General features: G+C 45.0%; 1 pseudogene; it reads right to left on the bottom strand.

The window, feature by feature from the left end:
* Nucleotides 1-381: 381 nt before the first annotated feature.
* On the bottom strand, nt 382-9,788 carry LOC110553063 (small ribosomal subunit protein uS8-like; annotated as a pseudogene).
* Nucleotides 9,789-17,597: the final 7,809 nt, after the last annotated feature.

Genomic DNA, 17,597 nt, shown 5'->3' with positions numbered 1-17,597 from the left:
TAAGGGACTTTCCAGCTCGCTAACACAGTGTGGAAGGTTCTTCTCCCTGCATTTATACCAGCACTTGCAGGCTTTTGTTTTCTTAATGGCAGCCTTTTTGACTAAGATGAAATGAATCTCAGTGTCTTCTTTTGGTTGCTGGTTTGGTTTTGGTTTTGGCTTTTTGAGACAGTTTTTCCTGTATAGTTCTGGCTGTCATAAAACTCCCTGTGTAGACCACACTGGCCTCAAACTCAGAGATCCACCTGCTTCTGCCTACTAAGTGCTGAGATTAAAGATGTGCGCCACCACCATGCTGGTCAATGTCACTTTTTTCAACTTTTATTCACTTATTGTTGTTTTTCCACTGAGGCTTTTTATTTAAATATATGTTTTATATTTCTAGAAAAATAATCCCAGAATTTTCCCACCTGTGTGTTTTTGTCTTGATTCTTTGTGGTCTGTGATACCAATTGAGAATGTCAGTATGACAGAACCAAATTGACAGGATAAGAGCAGAGCATTCCACCATTTCCTCTCGAGCTTTGAACTGCCCATCAAATCTGAGGCTTATCACTGTACACTTGTTCGATGTGCCTGAGAGGTTCACAGTTAGCTTCCCAGCTCCCTTATCATCAGTGATTTCAAATTTGCTAACGTAGACAAGCTGCGATGTCACAGTCACAAACTGGAGTGTAGCCCAGAGGACCTGGCCTTTGCCTTTCTTCTCAGCATTGTTGATGCTCTCGAGAGCATTGGCCAGAACATTCGTGCGCACCACAGGTCTCACGTACCCTGTGGCACCTCCATGGCCACCGGCAGCCTGAGGCAGATAGTTGGGGGTTCTAAATTGTGCCGACCTGGCAAGGAAAGCTAATGATCATGCCTACGTTTGTGATGCCCTGAGGACTGTTGAAAACCTTCTTCACGTGGCTTCATGCGTAACCCTTTCAGGCACAGCGATCTCATCTTCCGTGTGAGTATGTCAAAGGAGTAGAGCCAGCTTGGCTAGCCTGTGCTTTCTTTGGGGAGAGCTGAGAGAAAAGCCGGCCCCTTCTGTGTTCCACTCTCCTTGATTTTTGTTTGTTTTGGTCTTTCGAGACAGGGTTTCTCTGTGTAACCCCTGGCAGTCCTGGAATGCACTCTGTAGACCAGGCTGGCTTCAAACTCACAGAGATCTGCCCGTCTCTGCCCCCAAGTGCTGGGGTTAAAGGCATGCGCACCACCTGGATACTTTCAGTAATTCTCACTCTGTTCGCTCCCCTGGGCTCCTGCATGTGTTACCGCTGATATCCGGGCGGTGCTCACTGCACCCCTGCATCAGCAATCCAATTCTGTGTTTTCATGTATGTATGTAGGATTTACATGTATGTGGGCACATTATTCATACATGTATGATTTGCATGTATGTGGGCAAATGGAGAATTTGTGGAGGTCAGATGACAACTTGCAGGACTGATTGTTTTCTTATGGGTCCCAAGAATGGAATCCAGGTCATTGGCTGGGCAGGAAGTGCCCTTACCCACTGAGGCACTTTACTGCCCAATAAATCAGGATTGCTTGGCATAACACAGGACAGGAAATATTAGATTATTTTTGAGACTACATTACCTTCCCTTTGACTATGTTCAGGGATTCAGGAAAGGCATGCCTCTGCCCACAAGAAACGGCCAGAGAAAAGGTCTCACGGTGGCACAGCAGGACTACCCCGACTTTTCATGGGTGAGAACCCTCTACCGTGAGAGACAGCTATCCCTTGGGTCACTCAAGGCCTGGAATAAGAGAGAAAAGGGAAAGATAGGGGAGAGAAATGGCTTGTTTCCCTCCTCGGATCCTTCCACTTAGCTCCTCTTGACCTCGCATCAAATCTTTGCTCTCATGGAGCCAGGGGCAGTTGTGTACTGTTTAACCAACCATTTCTCTGTTACCATCAGCACCCCAGCCTCTTTCAGGACACCCGAGCTATGCACAGGTTCTCTAAAACCAAAGAGCTTTTCTTCCAGATTTCTAATGCTCTGAGTCTTTCCCTCAGTTACTGGAGACAGGCCCGGGGGCTCCGGTGTCCTGGGCAAGGACTCCACCACTGGGCTATATCCCCAACCCTCGACTCTGTCTTGACTCACTTCCCTCTTAAAATGTGTCAAAATACTCATGTCATAGAGGACTATACAACTATGAAAAGAAAGGAGAAGAATGTCTTTATAAACAATTGCAGAGTAATTGCCAGGATACAATACTAAGAGAAAACAATCATGATATAGAAAAGCGTGTGCAGATTGCTACTATTTATGCAAAGCAGAAGAGATAAATGAATACATAGAGAGAGGTATTACGAACAATCAATGACTATGCTGGGTAGACAGCTCAGCAGTCAAAAACCCTTGCTCCACAAATGGAAAGACTGAAGCTAGCATCCCCAGAATCCATGTAAATGTAAGTACAGGTGAGCACAGCCCAGCTGCCAACCCAGCACTTAGAAAACAAAGTTAAGGGATTCCCTGAGCAATCTGGCTAGCTGCACTACCAAATTTACAAGCTCTAAGCTCAGCAAAAGACCCTGGAGCTTGCAAATATATTATATATATATATATATATATATATATATATATATATATATATAGACTATATGTGACTATATATCCTAACCCTAACCCTGAGGAAGACACCTGACATCAACATTGGGCCTCCACATGTACACACATACATATGTACACATGTATCTACATACAAACATACACACATACACACGCAAAAGAAACGCATAAAAAACAAATAAAGAGTCTAAAGTCTTTGTCTCTGCTTTGTCTGCCAGCCAGCCTGCTCATACCCAGAGAGCTGGTAAATCCAGTGCATTATGGGTGGCATCTGGACCTCTTTCGGCAGCTATGATTACCTTCTTATCAGTTTCTGAGTACCATGAAGATTGCGCACAAGACTCCAGATGCATTTCGTCCTGAGGATGTCCCAACTGCTGCTTGGGATTTCCCCAGTTGTCTGTGCTTGACCAGCTGTCTGGAGCCCAGCCAATCTAAGTAAGGACTGCCCTTCTCTGTGGCTCTGTCCAGACTGGCGGAACCTTACAACCGTAAGATGTAAAACAACGTGAATCTGATGGCAAAGCCAAAGAGGATGTGACATTGCGCCCTCATGACAGAAGAGGGGCAGCTCTATGGTAGGTGTTTGCCTTTATCTACTTTTAATTGGAAATTATCAGCAAGAAAGTGTCCCTGGGCACAGATTTCAATGGAGCCTAACTTTATGAAGGGCCATGACAGAAGACAGAAGATGCTGACTGTGCGTAGCGGCTACCCCTGCTGGCACAGAGTACCCTAGGACTGCCAGCTTTAAAGCGGAGCCTTTCCTGTGGAGACACTGTGACACGTCAGGTTGAGAGCCACGTGGTAAAGCTACACTGTGGAAATGACCACATGTCACTGTTGTGGAGATGAGCCTCTGCTGGCCTCTATTCTGGTGGAAGAAAGTTTTGAGACAGCAGGGAGGAACAGCCTCTGGATTTCCTTTGAAGTTGGACAACAGGGAAGCCTGGAGGCCTTTCCAAAATGGCTTGGATCCCAGGTTGGCTGTGGCCACTTTGTGAATGGGATGCAGCTGAAACGAGCTAAAGGAAACACTCCCTAGCCATCTGCAGTGGACACAGAGCTCTGCCCCACTGTTCTGAGTAGTGATTTGTAGTCAACCACATTCAGAACAAACAAGGTAAAGTCCTTCAGCTCCGGGACAGACACGCAGGCTCTTGATGAAGTCATATTTTCCTTGGAAACCCATGACATTGCAATGGGTCAGACTTCAAAGTCAGTATTTAATTCTCAGGTACATGGGGAAGAGCACACGGTGGAGTGACTGAAGCTGGGGAGGATCAGCTGAACTCATGTAGGATGACAACATCCTCACAAGATTTTTCGTCCTGGAAAAGCCACAAGGAACAATGAGAGCACCCTGAGGCAGCTCTGTGTGTGATGTTATCTGTGCTGTTCCCATGTCCTTGGACAGAAAAATGGATCATTTTTCTTTCTGTTGTCTTTGCTACCAAGGCACAATCTCCCAAAATGGGGCAGAAAAGCATCCCCAGACGTACATGTGCACATACTCTAGTTTGTTTCCTAGAGACGCTCTGACCACTGAAAGGAGCCTTCAGTGATAGGGCGACCCTAGCGAAAGATTCCTGAGTTAGGATTTTACAAGAATTTGCCAAACCAGCAAAGAAATTTCAACTTGCTTCTTCCAAAACCAGACGAGGTTACCATCGGCCTCGAATTTTACTGCCACCACCCAGATGGGCAAATGCTAGATGCCAACATGAATCAATGTCACTGATCTCTCTGAAACATTAAAAGTCAGCTACTATCGTCTACACACACTCAAAGCAGTGGAGCAAAACTATTTCTTGTTGTTAGGAAGAACCCAGGAATAGGAGGTGAGAAAAGCAGCAAGGTGCCACCGTCAGGCTCGTTCACATAAAAAACTAAAAATGTTTGAATATATTAAGGAAAGAAGTAAAGCTAGACATGATGGAGCGTACCTGTAATCTTAACATTTGAGGAAACAGCCAAAAGATCAACAGTTCAACACCTCTCTGGTTTCAAGACAGCTTGAACAACACACATTGAGACCCTGCCTGCAAGAAAGAAAAGAAGGAAGGAAGAAGGAAGGAAGGGACGGTGGGAGGGAGGGACAGAGAGAGAAAAGAAAGTCAGAAAATTAAAAGTAAATGATTATCATTGGAGCAGAGAAGTAACAGATACGCTGTACATTCTAACAACCATCATGCAAGTATTTTGAGATGAAATCTTCTGCATGGCTGCAGAGACACATGACTGCGACCTGGGAATCTTAAACAACTCTAACAATGTGAACCTCAGTAGTCACTATGTATCAGAAGCAAATCGAAACAAATTAAATAACTAAGTGACCTTAGCAACCACCTAATCTTTAAACTCGGTGGCCTTTGCCCCAGAAGGCACTCAGCATGACGCAGCTTGCTCAGGCTGTTCTCGCCCTGACCACCACTCACCGTTAATGTTCCCTTTGTCTTCTAAGAGTCGCCTCTCTGCTTCTGTGTCTCTGGCCCTTTCTCTCTCTCTCTCTGTCTCTCTCTCTCTCTCTCTCTGTCTCTCTCTCTCTCTGTGTGTGTGCATGTGTGCTGGCTACACAGCCCACAGCCCAGGCTTTCCTCACCATCCTGCTTCAGCCTCCAGGTACTAGGGTAGACGGGCAGCCTAATTGTTTTGTTTTGGTGTTTAGTACTACATGTTTATCTATTTATCTGTGATTTGTGTATGTGTGGAACGCAGGCTCAAACCGGAGGCCCTGTTCATTCTCCGTAAGTGTCCTCCCATTGTGCTGCAACTCCAGCTCACAGTTTCATTCTGGTTTTGGTCTTATTTTGTTTTCTTTTTGAGACAGAATCACACTAAGTTATATAGTGTGAAATGGCCTGGAACTTATTATGTTCACCAGGCTGGCCTCAAACCCATAGAGATCTGCCTGTCTGTCTCCCTCCCAAGTGTTGGGACTAAAAACACGTGCCCGCATGCCCAGCTACACTGTCGTCTTCATTTACTCCTTTTAATCTACTGCCCACCTGTACCAGTGAGGCCATACACGACTCTGCAGTTCTGATCAGACAGTCACATTGATATGTGGTCACAGTAAAATAAGGTAAGTGCGTTCCTCTACTAAGATCTAGTTATGGACCAGGAGCTGGTGGAGCACACCTTTAGTCCCAGCACTCAGGGAGGCAGAGGCAGGCTGATCTCTGAGTTAGAGGCCAGCCTGGTCTACAGACTGAGTTATAGGACAGCCAGGGCTACACAGAAAAACCCTGTCTTGAGAAACAAAAACAAACAAACAGATAAAGTCACAGAGATTAGAAGGCATCTCACTTCAGAAGAATTCCGTATACAGCAGCTCAAGGTGCTTGCCTGGCAAGTTGAGGCTCTAAGGAAGGCTTTCAGCACTGCAACAGCCAATCAGCTTCTTCGGTGTACTGTTGCTGCTGCTACTGCAATCCAGCCCAGTCCTCCAGACCTAACTCACACTTTATTTTTGTGTGGCATCCTCTTAGCTCTCTCTAATCGGAATTACGTAGTCTTTCTCTGGAAAAGGCAAGAGTAGCCTTAAGGCATGTCCTGTATTATGATAATATAGGTCTGACTATATGTTTCCACTATGGGACATAAGCTTTTTGAAAGCAGTAAATCTGGGAATGTCTCAAACTAAGGGGGAGAAAAAAAGAAGACCAAGGAAGGCAAAGAGAGTGGAAAGAACATAGATGAAATCAATAAATTCACACCCCCAAGGGTGAGACACAAGACAGGAGAAGCAAACAGAAACACAACAGAAAAGATACCATTTTACAAGATTGAAGAGTCCTGCAGCTCAAGGTTTCTAAGGCAGAGATTTGCAAACTACTGACAACAGCTACAGGCTGCACAGACAGAGCAAAGGCCACAGTTACTGGTTAGCACGAGGTCACCTCTACAGGCTTTGGTAAAACACAGGGCAGGGCCAGCAAGATGGCTCAGCAGGCAAAGGCGTTTGCTGCCAAGTGTGACTGCGTGCTCAATCTCTAGAACCCACGATGTAAAAGAGAGACCTCTACAAGTTGTCCTCTGACCTCCACACACTTTCTATGACACACACACACAGTAAGTGAAATAAAAGAATACCTTTAACTGTATTGTTGACAGTTATATGAAGGAAGGGGGAGTTTGGGGGACCATTAAGGACTGGGTATACAGCTCAGTAGCAGAGCACTTGCAAGGCCCCAGTACTGCAAAATAAGTACTTTTTAAAAAGATACTAAAATTGGTGAAAATACCTGGGATAGTACAGAGTGTAGCAACAAGAGTAAAACTGTGCAAACACGACTACATCAGATTTCAAGTGTTCTGCGTATCAAAGGGCACCACAGAGGGAAAGGACAGAGCAGGGGGAAGAAACTGTCAATCATGACGGACTGTCAATGTGGCAGGATCTGGAATCATGAGCGTGTCTGCGGGGAGTTTCTGGTCCTAACTGGCCTATTCTGTGACTAAGAAGGAAGAGGGCGCACATAGAGCTCAGGCCGGCTGTGCTTTCTCAATCAGACGTGTTGTGGCTGACCACCTGGCGCTCCTGCTGCCCTGCTCCCCACTGGGAGGTTCGTGTCCCCTTGAACGGAACACACCTTTCCACCTTTGAGCTGATCTTTATCAGGCATCTTGGTTACAGCTACAAGTAAGGATACACCAATCAAATATCTGCTAAAGTGCTAATACTAGAACATATTTTTAAATGTTTACAACTCAGAAGCAAATGCAGGCAAAAACTCTGAACAGACATTTCTACAAAAATGATACAGAATGCACAGGAAACGTGCTCTGCGGGTCCTGCTTGTCAGTAACTCAGATCAGGTAGGGACTGCATGGCCGCAGTGTCTGCCTCCCTTTGGTACCATCCCGAGCAAACAGACAAACAAAAACAGTACTTCCTGTTCATTAGTACAGAGAGGGTCAGAGTAATAAGGTTTGTAGGACATTTTTATGAACAAAAATGTCTTCATTTATCAGGGCTGGGCATGGTGGCATACGCCTTCAATACCAGCACGGTCAACCTGAGTTCAGTCAGCCAAGGAGAAAACACACCTGTAAGAGTTGTCCTTTGATTCACACACATAAAGTAAAAAAAACTTCAAAGTCACCGCCGTAGCAGAGCAAGAGTCTTTGTCCCCTGGGACGGCCACCCTTCCTCCTGGAACCTCACTAACATTCTTTCTCACTTGGTCCTGCTAGTGTGCCGAGGGACAAGTCTCGAACTGGGCCAGCCATCCTGGGCTTGCAGGTACTGAGAATGACTCTTTTGGAGCCCTGCAGTCCCTTAGTCTGGAAGAACATCTCTTCCGGGTGCCACTCACTGCCCCACTACCAGGAATTCAGTTTTCTGCCAGGCTCTGCTCACCCCACGGCTGGCCCTAACAGCTCTCTCCTTTACACTCTGCTTCTGAGAAACACTCACTGTCTGACCAATTGGGAGACAGGTCTGTTTCCTACCAACCAAGCACAGTCCTCTTCTAGGCTCTAAGCAGAGAGAACTCAGTGCATTCGTTCTCCTCCAGTCTCCTGAAAAGAGATCATGGAACAGTAAGCTGTGAGCAAATGGACCCAGGGTTTGCACCTGCAGCTTTCGGTTTGAAATGAGAGGAAAATCACATTCAGCCTTCTCTTCTCCAGAGAGGAGGGCTCAACTAACCATCTCCACAAAGTCTTGCTAACGGCTTGGGCAATGGTTCAGGGGGTAAACAGCTGCTGCGAAACGTGAAGCTGTCCCGGCACTGGTGAAGAACGTGGCCCTGCACACGGCTGCCACCCAGCACCGCGGCTGTGGAGGCGTGAGGGTTCCCACCGCTTTCTGCCAGTCTAACTCCAGGTTCAGTGAGGGACCCTGTCCCAAAGGAACAGGGTGGAGTCCTCCTCTGTCAGAGAGGGAGGGGGGAGGGAGGGAGGAGGGAGGGAGGGAGGAAGGAAGGAAGGAAGGAAGGAAGGAAGGAAGGAAGGAAGGAAGGAAGGAAGGAAGGACAAGAGCAAGCAACAAAAGGAAGAAAAAGGAAGGGTGTTAGGGAGGGAAAAGAAAATCTTTGTAAAAGCTTTTCATCATTCAGTGGACAAAATGCATGTCTTGGTCAAATTATCTCAATTAATATCACCAGTGTGAGGCAGACAGCTACTTTGGACTGAATGCTATGCCAAGAATACCTCAAATTTACCATTTTGATTAAAAGCCTGCAATCTAAATATAATCTTGAGAGAACATCAGACAAACTGAAAATGAAATCACTCTCCTTTTAAAAATATCAGCTTTCTTCCTAAACACCCCTGCTGCAGAGGTCACCACCCGGGCTGAGGAACTTTTCGTGGGAAAGGAGCAGAAGAGAGCTGAAGTGTCATGTGGCAGCACACTGCAGCCTCTAGTGGAGGAAAACTCAAATGCTGATCGGCCACCTGACAGGAATTCAGCCACACAGGGTGACTTGTGACCCCTGTAGCTCCACGGCCAGGGCTCCTGCCTCCGTGAGCACATGAATACATCACACATGCACAAGTACAAATAAAATAAATATTTGTTTTATAGTGTTTTGTGTAAACAAGAAAAGCCGATGTTTTCCTCTGAATCTCCAAGAACATGAATGATTTGTGTCCTTGATAAAGGAAAAGAGACTAAGTATTAAATATCTACATTGACAAAAAATCCATTTTATTTTATTTTATTTTATGTATTCAAGTGGGTTATCTACAAGTAAATATGTGTGCCATGTGTGAGCCTCATGCTGGCGGAGGTCAGGAGAGGGCATCGGGTGTCCTGGGGCTGGATGGCTGAGAGCCAGGTGTGGGCTGGAAACTGAACAGGTCCTCGGCGAGAGCAAGTGCTCTTAGCCACCAATGCCTGATTTGGGAGCAAGTCTTCTAAACTTTTAAGAGCAAAAGTCTTTTGCTCTTAAGGGGCTTTGTTCAGTTTTGTTTTTTCTCCGTATAGGTCTGGCTGTCCGGAACTCACTCTGTAGGCCAGGCTGGCCTCAAGCTCAGAGATCCGCCAGCCTCTGCCTCCCGAGTGCTGGGATCACAGGTGCGCACTGCCGCCCGGCTGACTTAACTTTTTTAATTAACACGTGTTTGGGTACTCTTTGATCAACTACACGCACGTCACTATTAATTACTGCTACAAAATAAACCAATGTATGTCTGTATGGCAACTTGCTCACCTGCTTTACCGCTGACATACACTTGTGTTCTCCTGTGCCTTTGTACTGACATTCTTGTATTTGTTAATGAGCATGTGTAAAAGCTTCCTCTGGCACATGTTGCTAGGATTTGTGAGTGAGGTGGCTCTCAGGGCCAGAGATACAGCTCAGTGACAGACTGCTGGAAAAGGCAAAACAGCCAACACTGAGAAAACTGAGTGTGTGGCATAAGAGAACTTCTTGTACAAGCTTTATCTTTTCAAGATGCTCTAATATGAATATCTTTCATAAAGAACAATGAAAATTTGAAGACAAAGAAAACCTGCTAACAGAAACAATAGATGGAACCTCCAAAATTAAAGTAATTAGTCTGGAGCCAGGCGTATTATCGTATGCCTTTAATCTCAGCACTTGGGCGGTTAAAGGCAGGCCGATCTCTGTAGTTCAGGGCTACCCTGATCTACATAGTGAGTTCAAGGATAGCCAGAGCTGAATAGTGAGACCCTGTCTCAAAACAAATAAATAAATAGAATTAGTATCATTGCTTTCCCATTTGCACCCCTTATTCTCTCATCCTACTTATAAAGAATAAGAAAAAGTAATAGGTAGGGGCTGGCGACGTGGTGAAGAGCACTTGCTGTTTTTTTAGAGGATCCAAGTCCAATTCCCAGCACCCACATGGCAGCTTACAACTGCCTGTCCCTCCAGTTCTAGGGGATCCAGTGCCATTTTCCAGCCTTCATGGGCAATGCACACAGGAGGTACACACATACACGGGAGTAAAATACACATGCACAAAAAAATAAATAAATTTTAATATGCATGTATATATCATGACATACTTTTTAATTTTTTTCATGTTTTGTGAAAATAGAGTAAAGCCAGAAGTTAACATAAATGATGCATGAGAGAGTTACATTCTCTGGGTGTAACACTCATGCTTGTCAAAAACAAACAAACAAACAAACAAACAAACAAAAACACTCATGCTTGTCTTTCCAGTACTCTAGAGGATGAGCAGGAGGGTTGCTGCAAGTTCAAAATCAGCCCAGGCTATAGAGCAAGTACCAGGTTACCCAAAGATACCTACACAAGACCCTGTCTCAAAGCCAACACCACCAAAAAATTTAATAACTTAGTCCTGATTCTTAATTTGTAATCAGAATATTCACCTGAAGAACCTCCCACCATGGGACACAAAAACTCCACACAGGAAATAGCGAATGCTCTAAATTCCCACTGAATTCTTGACTGTCTCTTAATAGTATGTGATAGCAAGTGAAAGTGGTGGAAAACAAAAGGCTTTCTGCAGATTTTCTAAAGATTCACTGTATGAAGTAAGCTGATAGCTGCTGAGTGGAGACAAAATGGTTGCCCCGGCTCTCAACAGCATCTGCAAGTTCAAAATATAAAGCAACCACGTGCTAGATGAGCTATCCAGTGACAATTTGGATTTGAAGGGAAATGAGAGTTAGGTTCCAGCAACCTCGGAATAGCCTTATGAAGCAAAACAAACGTTTCAAAAGCCCCCTCTTGATGTGTTATCTTGCACCTCAGACTTCTCTTCTGTTCTGTTGTACAAGCCTGAGAGCAGTGCTAAGCCAGACAAACACGTAGTGTGCTCACTTTGGTACTGAGTCTCACAGTCTGGGTTTTTCTGCTTGTCACATGGCTACATGATATTCCCTCGTCATGGGCCTGGCTGTTTGATCTGGGATTCCAGCTGACGATGTTCCAGAAGCTGAGCCGTTCTCTGAACACCCTGAGCATGCACTGAAGCAGCTCAGATGTCCAAGTGCCTCCATCAACAGCCACTTCAAAAGTCGTAATAACTTACAGGTGTGAGCATGGAAATGCCCTCTGCACTCCTCTGCCCCTTCCTGAACTCTGCTCCCCCTCTCTGGACCATTTTCTTAAACACTGAATTCTTAACTTGGCTTGGCATTTCTCCATTTTCTCCTCCTTGGCTTTGGGGCTCCGGAGATGACATTCCAAACTCTTGCTGGAAACACAGCAGCAGATTAAAATGCTTCAGCATGTCAACTCTTTGGTTTTCTTAAATCCTTATGTTATTTATTAGTTTACTCAAAGTAGAGAAAACAATTTAAATTCTCCTTGAGAAGATAGCTATTTGGGAATTAAAAAGACAGGTGGGTAGTAAAATTCTTGCCTTGCTCCAATCCTGGGAAATTGCTAGTAGACTGTCACATCGACTGCGTTCCCACCGCTGCTGAAGACAGGCTCCCCGTTACTGCTGTCTCCAAAAAGAGCAACGAATGAGTGTGAAAGCCGCTTAATCCAGCACCTGCATTAAGATTTCTCAAAGTGACACTGTGACCTTTCAGTGAGCCCGTGTGCTGCAGAGCGCCCAGAGCTGAGCCCCATCTGGGCAGTGGCAGCAGCCCTGTCCTTCATTCTTGCCCTGTGACAACCAAAGTGGCAAACCTACCTCAGTCGTGAGGGCGAGCAGGCTCCCACTGTTGCAGAGATGGAGCAGCTGGCTGTAGGCAGTACTTCTCTGGAGTGAGCTCAGAGAGGGCCTAGCTTCTCCTCACTGCCGGTTTGCTCCTGCCAAGCCTTCCGCCGAGGCTACAGAATCTACGGCTCCGGAACTCAAAGCCAAAGTAAGCTCTCTCCTAAGCTGGCTTGATAGCCATATTTATCACGGCAACACAAGAAACTGATACAGTTTGAAAATCACAAATTACGTAGAAAGGTTTTCCGACCTTGAACCTAGAAAAGTAGAAAATACAGGAGATGTAATTAAGTGTGTGCAATCAATAAATACAGGCTGTCTGCATAATACTAAAGTTCCACTAAGTAGTCCAAAATACAGAGACTGGCCGTGGTGGCGCACTGTGATCCCAGCACTCGGGAGGCGGAGCAGGCAGAGCTCTGTGAGCTTAAGCCAGCCTGGTCTACACAGGGAGTCCAGGACAGCCAGGGCTACACAGACAAACCCTGTCTCAAAAAAAACACAAAAGTTACAAACGAAACAAAACAAAACAAAAACTGCAAAGAGGAAAATGTCCTTTTATGTAAAATTCAAGTCATACAAGATGAACAAATTAAGTTTACCGTGGAATAATTTTAAGCAATAACTTGAATGTATTTCCAGGTAAAGAATTTCTTTCTTTCTGCAAGTTAAGTACTTTCTATATTTTTCTATCACTTTATTTCTTTCTAAATGTTCCTTTTTTATAATTTGTTTATTTCTATTTTGTGTAAATTGGTGTTTTGACTGTACATATGTCTGTATGAAGGTGTTGGAATAAGAGTTACAGACAATGTGAGCTGCCTTTTGGGTATTGGGGAGTGAACTCGGGTCCTCTGGAAGAGCATCCAATGCTCTTACCTGCTGAGCTGTCTCTCCAGCCCCTGAAAGTTCTTGATATTTTAGGAATCTTCATTCCTTGTAATTTGAATTTCATGTATTCTTCCTACATAATCACTTGCCTCTAATATTACTTGTGGTGTTTACTGTCATGGGAAAGTTTTTATTTGTATTGGTTTTCCCTTAAATTTTAAGTATTTTCATCCTATAGGTTTTACATTTTTCAAAGATTACTTTTTAATGTGGCTTGTTTGAATATGTCAATAATTCAATTTGCTTAGTTGCTAATCTCAAGCAGTATCTTCAAGGCCAAGTGCACCAAGGATTTTATTATTGTTGTTACATCTTTTCTGCATGTAAAGGTGAATCAAATGGAAGGAAGAAGTCCAACACCAGAAATATACAAAAAAAAATGACACAGGAAAAGTTTTAGAAATTAACACAATTTTTAAAAATGTAATTAAAGTTGAATTTGTATTCATTATCTTGAAATGGATCCAAATACTCTGTTGAGTTGCTGAAAAAGTCATTATAAAATACTGCCACAAGAGTAATTTTTTTACTCCAACTATGTATGTGGTGTGTGTGTGTGTGTGTGTGTGTGTGCGTAAATGGAAGCCAGTGTCATCCTCAGGTGTGGTCCTCTGGAAGTTCATTTTCTGAGACAGGGTCCGTCCGGACACCCTGGTCCTGCGGATTGGCTGGCCAACAGGCCTCACAGGGATCCACCGTCACTGCTACCCCAGTGCTGACAGGATCCATGAGCGAAGCCGCTGGGCTTCGTGCACACACCTTTAACCCCAGCACTCAGGAGGCAGAGGCAGAGGGGTCCCCGAGTTCAAGCTGAGGCCAGCCTGGTCTACAGAGTGAATCCCAGGGTAGCCCGATGGCACAGAGAAACCCTGTCTTGAAAAAAACAACCAACTAAACAACCACAAATTTGTGCCACCACAAGTGGGATTTTGCACCTGTACTGGGGATTAACTTTAGGACTTTATATTTTCATATCAAGCACTTTCCTGGCTAAGGTGTCTTGCAGTTCTGAAAAATGTGGTCTTTATTCTGAACAGCCACACAGCTCACCCAACACGAGGGATTTTATCTTAAGAAGCATAAACTGCTGTTGTGGCATTTAATTAGTGGTGAGTATATGCTATCATTTAAGTAATTCCATGTATCTTTGAAAATTCCCAACAATTACACCAATGTAGGTACCCACCAGCATGACGATTTCTGTCTCCTTCACAATCTCTAGCAAATTGAGCCATCAAATTATCACCAGTCCAATGGGTAGGAAAGTGTGTTTCTTGGTACTAGGGAACTGGCTCAGTGGCTAAGAGCACTTACTGCAAAAACCCAAGTTCAGTTACTAGCACCTCATCAAGTGGCTCCCAACCATCTGGAACTCCATTCTAGAGATCCGAATGGCCTCTGGCCTCCACAGGCATCAGGCACACACATAGTTTAGTTTACATAAATACATGCAGGCAAGAAACCCATACACATACAAAACTAAGATAAATCAACTGTAAAAAAGAAAAGAAACAGGGCTAAGATGACAGCTCAGCAAGCAAACACATGTGTTGTCAAGTTATGATGCAGTTTCAGTTCCCAGGGTCCGTGTGGCAGAAGAGAGAACCAACTTCTCAAGCATTCCTATAATCAATCCCAGCATGTTGGATGCGGGGTCATGAGGATCTCTGCGATTCAGAGCCAGCCTGGTCTACATTGCTAGTTTTCCAGTCAAACCAGGGCTGCTTGGTGAAGCCCTGACTCAAAATAAACAAGTTACAAGCTAACTAGACTTCAACTCCAGAACACAGTTGAGGTGTCACAGTCCCACAGATGAGGGGGGACTTTCATTGCTGCAGCTCTCCTGAGGCCCCTCGTGCTCCTGTGATTAGCCCCTACCCATGCCCTGGAAGCAAAGCCAGTAAACTCACCAGTCTCACCAAGCTGGACTTGGTCTCACAAGCACCATATGGCTAAGAGAGAAACCAGGGCAATGCTTAGAGCCCAGAGCCTGCCGGGCACAGGAAACCACCCCAAAGGCCCCCAATAAGACAGTAGCATGGGAAGGGGAATGACTGGGTTCTAGAATGCTAGCTACAATAGTGCCTCCCAACATTACTCTTTCAAGGAAATAAGTGGCAGGATATGGTGGCATACACCTTTAGTCACAGCACTCAAGGGGCAAAAGCGGGCAGATATCTATGAGCTTGAGGCCAGGCTGCTCTACATATTGAGTACCAGGCCAGCCAACACTACTCAGAAAGGCCCTATCTCAAAATATCAAAAAATAACTAAAAAGAAAAAAGACTGGAAGGAAACAAGCGATGGAATCTTTTCAGGCTGTTGGATCTCGCTAGCATTTTTGTTTAGTGTCCCTTTTGTTGTTGCTACCCTAGCTCAGTTGGTGCTTGCTCAGAATGGACCCCAATGGATCTACATAGGCTGTAAGACAGGCTTCACTGAATGGCTGTTTTCATGCCAGCCTGAGTCCCTTGCAAATTTGGAGAACAGTTAAAAAACAGGAACAAATCTCAGTAAGAGGTTTGTTGTTGTTGTTTGCTTGCTTACTTGTTTTTCTGCCTTTTTTTTTTATTATTCTAGATAGGTTAGGATGGGCACTCCCACAAGCCATAAGGCTAATATTAGAGCCAGCAGTGGACAACCTTCCTGGGAACTGTTGGCCAGGATGGCCCCACACAAAGGTTAGCGGCTCTACTGTTGGTTTCTTGCAAAATCTAGATGATGAGAACCAGTTGCTGCCTGGCACGGTGGGGCATGACTTAAATCCCAACACTCCCTAGAGATGGGGGACAGGAGGGTCAGGACACCCTCACCTGAGAGTCTAGCTACTGTTGCTCTGCCCTCTCCCCTGGCTGCTTGTGAGCTAGAGAGATGCTAAAGAATAGAATATATATATATATATATATATATATATATATACTTTATATATACATATATATAAAGTATACATGTATATAAAGTGAAAAGGTAGGAAGGTAGGAGCTGGAGGATGGTTCAGCAGTTGAGAGCACTGGGTGCTCTTCTGGAGGACCTGGGTTCAATTCCCAGTACCCACAGCTGTTTTTAACTGTAGTTCCAGGGGATCTAACACCCTCACACAGACATACATGTAGGGAAAACACCAATGTACATAAATAAAAATAAAATCCTGATTAAAAAAAAAGAATATATTGCATGAAAAGAAAAATGAAAGAGCAGTTAAAAGTGGAAGTTCTTGATGAAGTTTCAATAGGGTTGCAAGCTGCTCTGTCCCTGTGAGGAGACGCCAAGACCAAGGCCATGCGAATAGAAGAAGCAGCGACTGGGGCCCTGCTTGCAGCTTCAGAGGACTTAGCTCATTGCCATCATGATGGGTAGACAGACAGTGCTGCAGTGGCAGCTGGGTGTTTAATACCCTCATCTGCAGGCAGCAGGCAGAAGAGAGAGAAAGGGAGGGAGAGACAGGCAGGCAGGTAGAACAGACAGGGCCTGGCGGGGCTTTTGACACCTCCAAGCCCACCCCCAGTGACACACTGCCTCCAAAAAGGCCATACCTCTTACCAAGTGGGGGCTAACCACGGAGATAAAAGAGCCAGTGGAACCCACCACACCATCTACAGCCTGGGAGAAAAGCCTCCAGGCCATTCTCCAAGTCCATCTCAGGTTAGAATGCTGGGATTACAGATGTGCTCTGCCTGTCCAGTCTAAGACTTTTCTGTAATTGGAGCCCATAGATACCTAGACAAATCTGTAAGGATAAGAAGACAATCCCCTCCACCATGTTTACCTAAAAGACTCAAAAGCCTCCTCAGACTATCTTAAGCAAAGAGAAGCTCGAGTACCTTAATCTACAAGCAAAGACTCTTGATGCTTAGGGCAGAGGAATGACTTAAACACACACTGACTACAGGAATTCTCTGTAGTTCAAACCACTTTAAACTCAGATCTGGGCCAAGAAGAAAGCACATTTTAAGTTTAAAAAAAATCTTTTCATATACGAACTAGTGACAGAGTACTGTACAACCATCTTGGAATCTTCTGAAAGATAAGCACCAACGAGCACCGCAAAGCCTCAGCGTCTTCCCAACCAACATGGCTGTAGCCAGCTGGATCCAGAGAAAGCAGCCACAGGAAGAGCTGTCTGACAGTCCGGGCAACGTTCCTCTGCACCATCAGTAGCACACACAGCTAGGCAACAATAGGGCAGAAGGAAGTAAACAGTTGAAGAAAATCAGGGCCAGGTAGCACACAGCTGTGACTTTTCAACTCCTGTGAGGAAGGCAAAAGGATCAGGAATCCAAGGACAGTCTACACATCGAGTTCTGGGCCAGCCTTGACTGAGTGGAACCCTATCTCAAAATCAGAATTAAGAGCCGGAGGTAAGATTTAAAATGTAAGTCTGGTTTTTGCTATTGAAAATACAGATATCTATTTTATGCCCTAAAGATGTTTTCAGTTTTACCAGTGTCAGGGAAGCTGTGGTAAGAGATAGGGCAAGAGAACACTGGTAACACAGAGAACCAGAATTGGGACCAA

The sequence above is a fragment of the Meriones unguiculatus genome, chromosome 9, assembly GCF_030254825.1.
Source record: "Meriones unguiculatus strain TT.TT164.6M chromosome 9, Bangor_MerUng_6.1, whole genome shotgun sequence".
NCBI lineage: Eukaryota > Metazoa > Chordata > Mammalia > Rodentia > Muridae > Meriones > Meriones unguiculatus.
Note: the sequence above shows the minus strand (reverse complement) of the source record. Positions and strands in the feature narration are given on the sequence as shown.